Source organism: Capsicum annuum, unplaced genomic scaffold (assembly GCF_002878395.1).
Source record: "Capsicum annuum cultivar UCD-10X-F1 unplaced genomic scaffold, UCD10Xv1.1 ctg81847, whole genome shotgun sequence".
Classification (NCBI taxonomy): domain Eukaryota; kingdom Viridiplantae; phylum Streptophyta; class Magnoliopsida; order Solanales; family Solanaceae; genus Capsicum; species Capsicum annuum.
This window is the reverse complement of record NW_025892596.1, coordinates 73,321-84,117: the sequence shown is the minus strand read 5'-3', so window position 1 is coordinate 84,117 and position 10,797 is coordinate 73,321. Positions and strand designations below refer to the sequence as shown.

Here is a 10,797-nt window from a genome sequence, read left to right as displayed (position 1 = left end):
CAAGACTGAGTGTGACAGTAAGGGTGTTCAAATCCTGCACTGAGGTTCTAAGTTCCATACTCAACACAGCCCCCCCATAATTTTTTTTCCATTTAGACACGATTGAAACTCATAAACTACAGTTATTCTTTTTTTCGATGAATCAATTTCTTAACATGTGTTTTTTGTCCAAATTAGCTCTTGCAAAAGAGCTAGTAACTAGCATGCCATGTATAAGAATTTTGTTAAAATAAACTTAAAGGTAAATTTATAAAGTGGTTGTTATACTAGCTATCTTGCATGGGGCAGAGTGTTTGGCTAGTCAAGAGCTCGCATGTTCGAAAGATAAACGTAGCAGAAATGAGGATGTTGAGATTTGTGTGTGGGCATACTAAGAGCAATACAATAAGGAACAAAGATATGCGAGAAAAAGTGGTAGTGCTCTCTATGGTGGACAATTGACAAGAAGACTTGAGGGGCTCTCGTGATGAAATGGTTGTGGAAATATGCAAAAAATAACCAGCTGCTATGGAGGAAAGTGATTGGGGCTAAATATCCTGAAGAAGATAGATAGATTACTAAAGAAGTGAACGCACCATACGGGGTTAGCCTCTAGAGATCTATTAGATCTATTAGACACTAGTGAAATGAAGTTAAAAGCAACTCAAAGATTAAAGAGATGGATGAAAACAGGACTAGGTTCTGGAAGGATAATTGACATGAGGATGGGAATATGGAAGTGATTTTTCCAGATATCTACAACTTGGTATTGTTTTAATAGAGGACTATAGCACAATTATGGACACCACATTCAGAAGACAACTTAATGACCAGGAGGTAATGAGAGTAGTTGAATTTTTTAATACCGTGGACTTATTCAATGGACTGCAGATAGTGAAGGACGTACTATGGTGGATGGGAAATGAAAAAGGAATGTTCAGTGTCAACAAAGCCTACAAGATGATGAACCAAATAAACCACCCGGATCCAAGATGGCCATGGAAGCAAATATGGAAAAGTAGGATACCTCACACAGTGTTGTGCTTTGTCTTTGTCTGGTTACTGACCAAGGAAGTAGTTCTTACACAAGATAATGTCATGAAGAAAGTGAAAACCTTGTGCTCCAGATGTTTCCTCTGGGGAGAAACTTTAGAGACGGTTAACAATGTATTTCTACATTGTAAGTACACCCAACAACTTTGGAGAATCGTCTTAAGACTAAAAGGCATTTCCAGGAAAGTATTCGAGACTTTAATGTGCTGGGAGAAGCAGGTGTACATGCGAAGGACAGAGGTAAATGGAGAATTATCCCGGGTGCTATATGGTGGGCTATATGGAAAAAAAGGAATTCTACATGCTTTGAGAGCATAGAGAATAGTGTGCAGAAGATTAAACTCAACTGTATTTTGCTTTTATGTTTTTGGTGTAATCAACTATACTCTAATGATACTGCCTTGATAATTGATGTTCTAGACTAAATTTTGATATAGAATAGTCGATTGAGGAGTCCCCTTGTATATAAAGGTTTCAGTACAACCCTTGTACTGTGTGATATAATACAAAGTTACCAAGTTAAAAAAAAGGATAATAATTTTTCAAGTACTAAAATTTTATAAAATAACAAATAAAGCAATTAAATCCGAGTTCAAATAGGGTAGGTTGGGTTATGACCCGCATTTTAGAGCATTTCAACCCAACCCATTTCAGCCCAAGTAGCTTTAGGGTTGGTTAATAACCGACCCATTTGTTAACTCAGACCTCTTTGATCCCCCCAAATCCAGCCAACCCCGCCCATTTGACACCTTTAGTTTAATAGAAGTAAAGTGGACCATGCCAGAACACATACCAGATCTATTGAGTTGAAGTAAAGTGGACTATCAAAGGGCACACAACAATCTGTTGAGCTGTTGGATTAGAAGGGATTAGCAAGAGTTAGAAGAAAAGTTGAAGGTATTTTGAAGATAAATATAATTCCATTCAGAAAGTTAAATGGAATAGAATTGTAGATTTTTGTTTTTTGTTTAAGGGCCAATGTGTACAGGATGCATAATAGGTAGTAGATCTCTTTGAATCCTCAGATTATTTTCATTATTTTTCATTTCTTTTGGACTGCTAGCATAACCTTAACGCCGACGAATACAAAGTAATATATCCAAAAAAAAAAAACTATTTATCTTAAAAAGAAAAGAATAAAAATGTTCAAACTTCCTTACAGCTCCAGTTGTTGGTCCATTAATACTTGTCCCTCACAACAAGCCAAACTTTCTTTGATAACCATCGTGTTTGGGCCAGCTTAGAACTTGACTAGTTACACCAGGTACTGCTACCTCCCACCAGCACAGATACTGGGTAACTCTGTCAATCAAGGCTTGGATAGACGGTAAGAAATCACCTAGTGTTTTTATTTTTGTTGGAAATTAAACGTGAGACCTCATGGTTCTCAATCTACTTCATTGACCACTAGGTCACACTCTTGGGTGCAAGTGTGCAATCAACCAAACTATTATTCTATAAACCAGAATGAGAAGTGTGAACCACAATATTATATCAAGTTTCGTCTCTCCATATCGCCATAGAGTTACAATAACATTACATTAATCAGAAAGTAAATAAAATTGTTTAAAATAGACCAAATATAATCCTGTCATGTATGCTTAAACACATTTTTTAGAAAGATAGTGTTAAATATAAAATCTTTTAGAACTATATTGTAAATAAAAGGTCAATGCAAATTCCAAATGAAGCCTACATAGTATAGTAAGATCGAGGAAATCTACTTGCTAAACAAACTTTCAACAGAAATCACATATACTTAGGAAAGAAAAAGTGGTTCTACGAAGCTTCATAGAAAAAGAATTGTGTACTTCTTTTTTTATTGATAAGCACAGGAAACTGGATAAAAATACCCTTACAAATCTCAATGACACGAGACCTCACCTCCATTTCTGTCATCAGCTCTCGAGGTTTCCCCCAGGTAGAGATTCTTGTCCTTCTATTATAATAGTATCTAAAAATCAATTCAAGAATTGTAAGAATGTTATTAATTGGTTGGAGTAATAAATCCATAGGAAATATGACAACATTAGCAACCATAATTGGCCTACTGATTATAGCAATACCTACTAGCATTTAGCCACATGTAAAATGTGTATGATAATAGAGAAATGGGGTCAAAATGAAGTTATCGGTAGAGGTGTATCAAGTTTAGCTGATCAACAGTCAGGTAGAATTTGGTAGCGGTGAACGGCAACCCGTATGATAACTTTGACAAAGAGGACTGAAACAAGGGAGCTGCTAACTCTCCAGTCTCCTGCATTATTGTCGATGAATTCACATTATGATTTCTTATTGGCATCTAGGGTTGTACCCCTGATGGAAACCTATGATCATTTATCTGTGTTTGATATTGGGAGCCAGAAGAATCTACATTTACCTGTTGTTAAAGACGATAACAAAATGTATTTCATCAATATATAAATGGAACATCGGAAACTGATTGACAATAACCACAAAAGATCTTCCCAAGGCCTTACATTATATGAAGAAGAAAGAGGTAAATTTTGGCCACCAAAACTAGGCAAGTGGTTATTTGACATTGGAAGATTTCGCTGAAAATCATGGGGAATAGGTGGTCCCTGAGGCATACAATCCATTCCTACTATAGGTCTACCAGTAACCTGTTGCATAGGTTGAGGAAATTGGATTTGAGAAGGTTGAGACATCGCAACATTTGCTTGTCCAAGTGGCAGAAATTGTTGAGATGACCTGGAACCATAAGGTTGTGCCTGCTGGGCTGGAAGCATAGGATGGAACTGCTAAAGATGTGGGGAAAATAGTTATCATAATGTCTCTACATTAAAAAGTCATTTATCCCTCCCCCAAGCCTCCACAACTTTACCTGCAGTGACATGGATGGAATAACACCAGGAGCAGGACTAGGAAGAGGAGGTATAAGAGGCTTCTCAACCAATATCCATGCAAGGAAGAATAGATGAAATCCGAATATTGCTACTTTTCAATCATATTTAGTTAATTTTCCAATCAATGTTGAAAGCTTGTATCCATGCGCAACTCCCTAAATTAATTTGAAGGACGAGGCAACAATTTTAAAGCCAAACCACATTGTAACATGAAACCCTTTTCTTCATCTAATAAATAAAAAGCTTGAAACGAGAATAAAGAGAAATAAGCATTAGACGAGAATGGAAAAAATGATAAGCATCTTTACCTTATGGCTTGGGTTCAACAGCTACTGATGGCCTAAGTATCTTTTCTTCAGGTGTAAAGAAGCATATCTGTTAATCCAAAACTATGATCATGGAACTAAAACATGAGGTATGAGTAGGTATTAGGATAACCAAAAAATACTAAGATTGGAATGGGTTGAGCCTCACTCTTCCCTTTTGATGTTCAATGTCATAATGACATACTAGTAAAATCTAAAAGCCTGACTTGGTTATTCTCTCTATCATCTCCCCCTTAGCTTCAAGCCATCATATTTTGTTTGGCAGATCCCTTACTAGACTCTAAACTGAAGTACACTCACTGCACTTTGAGGTCTGGAAAACTACTATACACGCATATCATGGAGCTTAACCCGAATGACTACACCTGAAAGTGGAAAACCCACTGTTAATACTACCTTCCCAGATACACTTTATCATTTTATAGGCCGAGTAGTCATTATATAATACTTGCATACTTACTAACTTCGGGTCTTCATAGGTATCCCCATAGTCGGAGTGCACACCCTCTAGTGCTTTAACTCTTATTTCTATTAGTTCAACCTTTAAAAACTCAAACTTAGAATCAAGCACTCAACATGGATATCACCAAGACTTCAATGAATCTCACTACTTCCGACATAGCCTACCAATATTGTGAGTCCAAACTTATGTCTCTCTACTATGAGAATCAAGATCATATAAAAAGGCTCAACACTGTCAATCAAAACTCCTTAACTTGGCTATTTAGAAAACTATATACCATCTAACTAGTCTTTCTCCACCTAACAACTCAACGGTACCACTCGTCTCACAAAACGTGTAATAGTCTTAGAAAATACCGCAACCTCAGATCACCTTGGGCATACTTCTACATTATATATGTAACATAATACTTCACTACAAATCAATTAAACTTAAGCTCTTGCATACATCGTTCAAGCCTATTAGATTACTTCCATAAAACTAGTATCATTAACCAAGAAATAATCACATCCACCTTCATGGACATCAATTGTTCAAAACTTAATGTCTAGTGCTAAACATGATTTTACAACCCAACCTTATGCATGATTCTCACTTGGATACCATGAAATAGACATCAAGAAAGACTAGTACATTAGAACTTCCAAAGAACAAATAATTGATCTTGACCTTACGGTCTTTCTTATCATAACTCATTAGCACGTAGTATTTTAACACATCAAGCCCACTAATTTTTTCACACAAAACATACATCATTAATCTCATGCCACTATTTTTACCACCACATTCTAAATTAAATTCAAGCATATAGTCCTGTACCAATCATCTATCAATACTGAAAAATGCAACATAATATGCTAGTCCATAAAATTTGGGACATACTATACAAGCGCCTCAAAAATCATTAAATAGCACAAGTTTGACAAGTTTTCAATTACCAACGAAAAAAAGGTCAAGGGGTAAAGTTACATAATAGACATGATCAACCTTAATCTTATATTATAACCCCACACAATATTTTCTACTTATATGGATTTATCACCTCATACTTACTTACCCAAACATACATTTAGACTACCTTCAAATTCCACAAACAACCATGAGTCTATACTTACAATTTACTGGGCCATTTTCACACTTCAAGCAATCGAGAAATCACCCTAACTAACAACTCCTTGACCTTCTACTAAACTAACACACAAGGACAAATAACTTCTTTACCAACTCAATCTCATGCAAACAGATTCAGCTATATATATATATATATTAAACCAACACAAGAACAACAAGTTGGACAACAAGTTGCTAGTGAATCGAAATAGGCCTCACACGGCTTCACTAGACTTTGATTTTGTATTTTGAACAATAAAATGAGATGAATGACAAGTCAACTATGCTAGTGAATCAAAAGAGCCCCACAGGGTTTCACTAGACTTTATTTTTTTCAACAACATCTTGATGACAAGATTACCTGAAATAGAAATTTAATACGCAATATCTAATGAACTAAGAATACATATCTTACTCTGTATAAATAAAATTGGAGTCAAACACTTCCTCCACGAACTACCATACCATCCACACATGCTATTAGTTACCACATTAGTCTATCACCATAAGGGGGTAAATCATTCTCGAACATCGGTTATTCAACTAAAATATTCATTTACACAAAAGTCACCCTCGCTCTGACTTCTAACTTTGTGACTTCACATCACCAACTTCTTGGTCTAATTTCACTGCCAATAGGTCATGACAACAACACTTTAATGCATACTACTATTCAGGTGGAAATATAGTTCCAACATTCTACTACACATCATCCCCCCCTTAAGTAAGACATTTGTAACATAAATTTGAAGGGGACTAAATGCAATTAATACCTCAAGCTGAAAAGCACGATTCCATCAGGATTAATGTTTACATCAAAATCAATACAAATTGAAGCACTAATAGACTCTTCTCAAGTCCTTGCACAAATTTTAACTCTTACATGGTTCAATCAGAAAGGACCATACCATTTAGAATCTAAACTTCTACCGTTAAATCACCTCAATAATGAGACATATCTGAGGACATTAGTGTAAGGAAAGAATTTGGGATGGCTTTTTTTTACTTTCGTATGGGCGACACCATAGCACGAATTAGAGTATGAAAGAAGATCATTCTGACTCTATTGCACAAACTAGAACATGAAGAAAGAGAGGCATTTCTAAATGCCTAGTAGCCTCCTGCTTATAAGTGTGGAACGCTACACACCCATAAATAAGACTCTACCCGACGTGTTTTCACAGACACCTTGGGACCATGAACCGTACTTTGATACCAAGTTTATTACGACCCGAACCGGGGCCCTGGCCATGACGAGCATTCTGAACCATGAAGTCCCAAAACACCCCTATCTATGTGGTAATCATGCACATAATTCATATGATAATAAGAGATGCGGAAGATACACAATATTACAGAAAACATGGTCATAAATCAAATGAAATCAACAAAGAGGAAATAATGTTCCACAACATATATCGACATCTGAACAACCGTTTGCGAAATCTCTAATACATGACTGAAACAAATTACTGTCTGAAAACTGGGACAAGGCCCCCAGTAGACCCAAAACTACTAAATGATAATGAACTGACCGACATCAGTCCTTCCAAAATGTAGAAGGCTCACCACTTGATTCTGAAAATCTTTTGGAAGAGATCTACTGGTTATCTGGACCCCTAAACTATGCCTCCAAACTTGGGAGGGAACGGGGTCAATATAAAAGTACTAGTACACAGAGAAACCAAAAACAAAATATAATATTTTTTTCCAAATATAGGTGAGAGACATTATAAAAGTAGTTCCATATCAAATCATTTGAAAACACATGGGCATAATGTAAGTGTTTTCAATAACAATGTAATGCAGCTGAGCTTGGTAGAATACCCTACATGTAACATTTACACCAACTGTCAAATCTCGGTTGACACAAGATTAGGGTATAAGTGAGAGGAAGACACACAAGATCACAACTACCCAAGATCACTTAGCCTGGGCTCCTAACCATAGTCCCAATTTGGGAATGACATAAAGTCAAGTATACAAGATCACTTAGCCTAGTACCAAATCCCCATGTTGGCAAACACGGTTTCCAGCAATGAGCCCTTACACTCAAACGCCTTCTTCAAGCATCCACCTATCTCATGTAAAATCAGTGCATCAAACTCTATTTAATTTAATCACATATCTTATTCTTTAGGGTATCGTCATACCCGACTTGGAACCCATCAATATCACATCATTCTTTCATGCAACCATTATATTCATCATATTTCAACATAACAACCCTCTCATTGCAAGTCAAAACCATGACAATTTTCAAAATATTTTATGTCACGCTTGTCAAGATGATTTTAAACATTTCACATCATATGAGAATTTAAAACTAGATCATATAAAAAGAGGGATTTCATATAATTCGTCCTTTCAAGTTAATATCTTTTCAGAATACATGCATATACATATATCAAACCACTTCGGGAATAGGCCTAAAGACCAAATCAATATCATAAAACATTTAAAGCGGGATTATATTCATAATTTTAAAACCCCCATTTTTAAAACATGAATTTTTAAGCCCATGAGATTTTTGAGATAACCCCACGTACCTCTACATACAAAGATGATAGGTGCTTCTTGAAGCCTACGTTCTGAGGATTCCAAATATGCAATTAGTTTCAAAAACCCATGGTTGAATCTTGAGTTCTTGGATTTTTATTTTGAAACCCTAAGGAGAGTTCTTGAGCAATTTTGATGAATGAAGGTATAATTTGGGGTATTTTGGGAACTGAATTTTGTTTTTATGGCTAAATAAGGGTGGAAAAAGGACCATTTTGCCCCAAAAATAGAGTGTTTAAGTTAGGGTGTGCATCACATAAGTCATGTAAATTAGGGTTTGCATCGCACAATGCACACATTTACAAGAGCTCTATATAAAGGACAGGGATGACTTATGCCACTATGACTCATGTGACGCACACCCTAACTTATGCCATAAGGTGTGCGACGTACAACCTAATGTGTGTGATAAAGAGTGCGCCAAGCAACCTATATTATGAGATAGGGTGTGCGCCGCATACATTACTACTCAAATGACTTAAACACTCCATTTTTGGGGCAAAATGGTCCTTTTTCCACCCTTATTTAGCCATAAACACAAAATTCAATCCCCAAATACCCCAAAATACACCCTCATTCATCAAAATTGCTCAAGAACTCTCCTTAGGGTTTCAAAATAAAAACCCAAGAAACTCAAGAGTCAACCGTGGGTGTTTAAAACTAATTGCATATTTGGAATCCCCAGAACGTAGGCTTCAAGAAACACCTATCATCTTCTCACATGGAGGTACGTGGGGTTATCCTAAAATCTCATGGGCCTTTAAATTCATGTTTTACAATGGGGGTTTTGAAACTACGAATATAATCATGTTTTGAACGTTTCTATAATATTGATTTGGTCTTTAGGCCTATTTCCGAAGTGATTTGATATATTACATATGTATAAGCATGTGTTTCGAAAAGGTGTTAATTTGAGAGCATGAATTATATGGAATCCCTCTCTTGATGTGAATTTGTTTTAAATTTTCATACGATGTAAATTGTTTGAAAAGCATGACATGAAATGTTTTGAGAATTGATATGATTTTGACTTGAAAACGAGAGGGCTATTTGTGTTAAAACATGTTGAATACAATGGTTGAATAAGAAGAATGATGTGCTATTGATGGCTTGTAATTCGGGTATGACGATACCCTACAGAATATGATATGTGATTGAATCAGATGAAATATGAATGCATTGATTTTACATGAGAAAGGTGGATATCCTAAGAAGGCGTTTGAGTGTAAGGGCTCATTCCTAAAAATCGTGTTTGCCCACATAGGAATTTGGTACCCTACTTTGTGATCTTTCGTACCTGACTTTATGTCATTCCCAAGTTGGGACTATGGTTAGGAGCCCTGCTTTGTGATCTTGTGCACTACCATTGGACCGAGACACCTTACTGTGTGATCTTGTGTGTATTTCCCTCACTTATACTCTAATCTCGGCGGCAACTGAGGTTTGATAGTTTGTGTAAATGTGATATGTGATATGTAGGGTATTCCACCTAGCTCAACTGCATTACATTATTGTTGAAAACAATTACATTACGCCCATGTGTTTTAAAATAATTTGATATAAAACTGTTTTATAATGTCTCTCAACTATATTTTGTAAAAATATTATGTTTTGTTTTGATATTTTGCATACCAGTACTTTTGTATTGACCCCCTTCCCTCCCAGGTTTGGACGCACAGTCTAGGGGTCCAGAAAATCAGTAAATTTCTCAGACAGATTTGCAGAGTCACTTGGTGAGCCTTCTATATTTCAGAAGGCCTAATATCTGGTAGTTTCATTTATCATTTATTAGTTTTGGATTTACTGGGGACCTTGTCCCAGTTTTCAGATAGATATTTATTTCAGTCATGTAGTAGAGATTTCGTAGACATTATAGAGATGTTGTGCTGAGATTGTGGGACATTATTCCCCGTTATTGATTTCATATGATTCTTGACCATGTTTCCATAATATTGTTTATCTTTCGCATTTCTTTTATCATATGAGTTATGTGCATGATTATCAGTCAAATAGGGGTATTTCGGGCCTTCATGGTTTGGAATGCTCATCACGGCCAGGGCCCCAATTTGGGTCGTGACAAATTTGGTATTAGAGCATGTTTCATGGTCCCAGGGTGTCTGAAAAATCACGTCGGGTAGAGTCTTGTTTATGGGTGTGTAGCGCGTCACACTTATAAACAGGAGGCAACTAGGCGTTTAGGAATGTCTCTCTTTCTTCATGTTCCAGTTCGTGCAATAGAGTCAAAATATTTCTCTTTGATACTGTCATTCGTGCTATGGTGTCGCCCATATGAAGGTAAAGTCATCCCAAATTCTTTCCTTACTCTGATATTCTCAAACATGTCCCATTATTGGGGTGATTCAAGTGCAAAAATTTTAGAATCTACATGATATAGTCTTTTTCGATTGTGTCATATAAGAAAAAAATTGTGCAAAGACTC

At 36.2% G+C, this 10,797-nt stretch overlaps 1 pseudogene; it reads right to left on the bottom strand.

Annotated features, from left to right (window-relative positions):
- LOC107847375 overlaps nucleotides 1–4,714 on the bottom strand; it is a 9,449-nt pseudogene extending 4,735 nt beyond the window's left edge.
- Nucleotides 4,715–10,797: the final 6,083 nt, after the last annotated feature.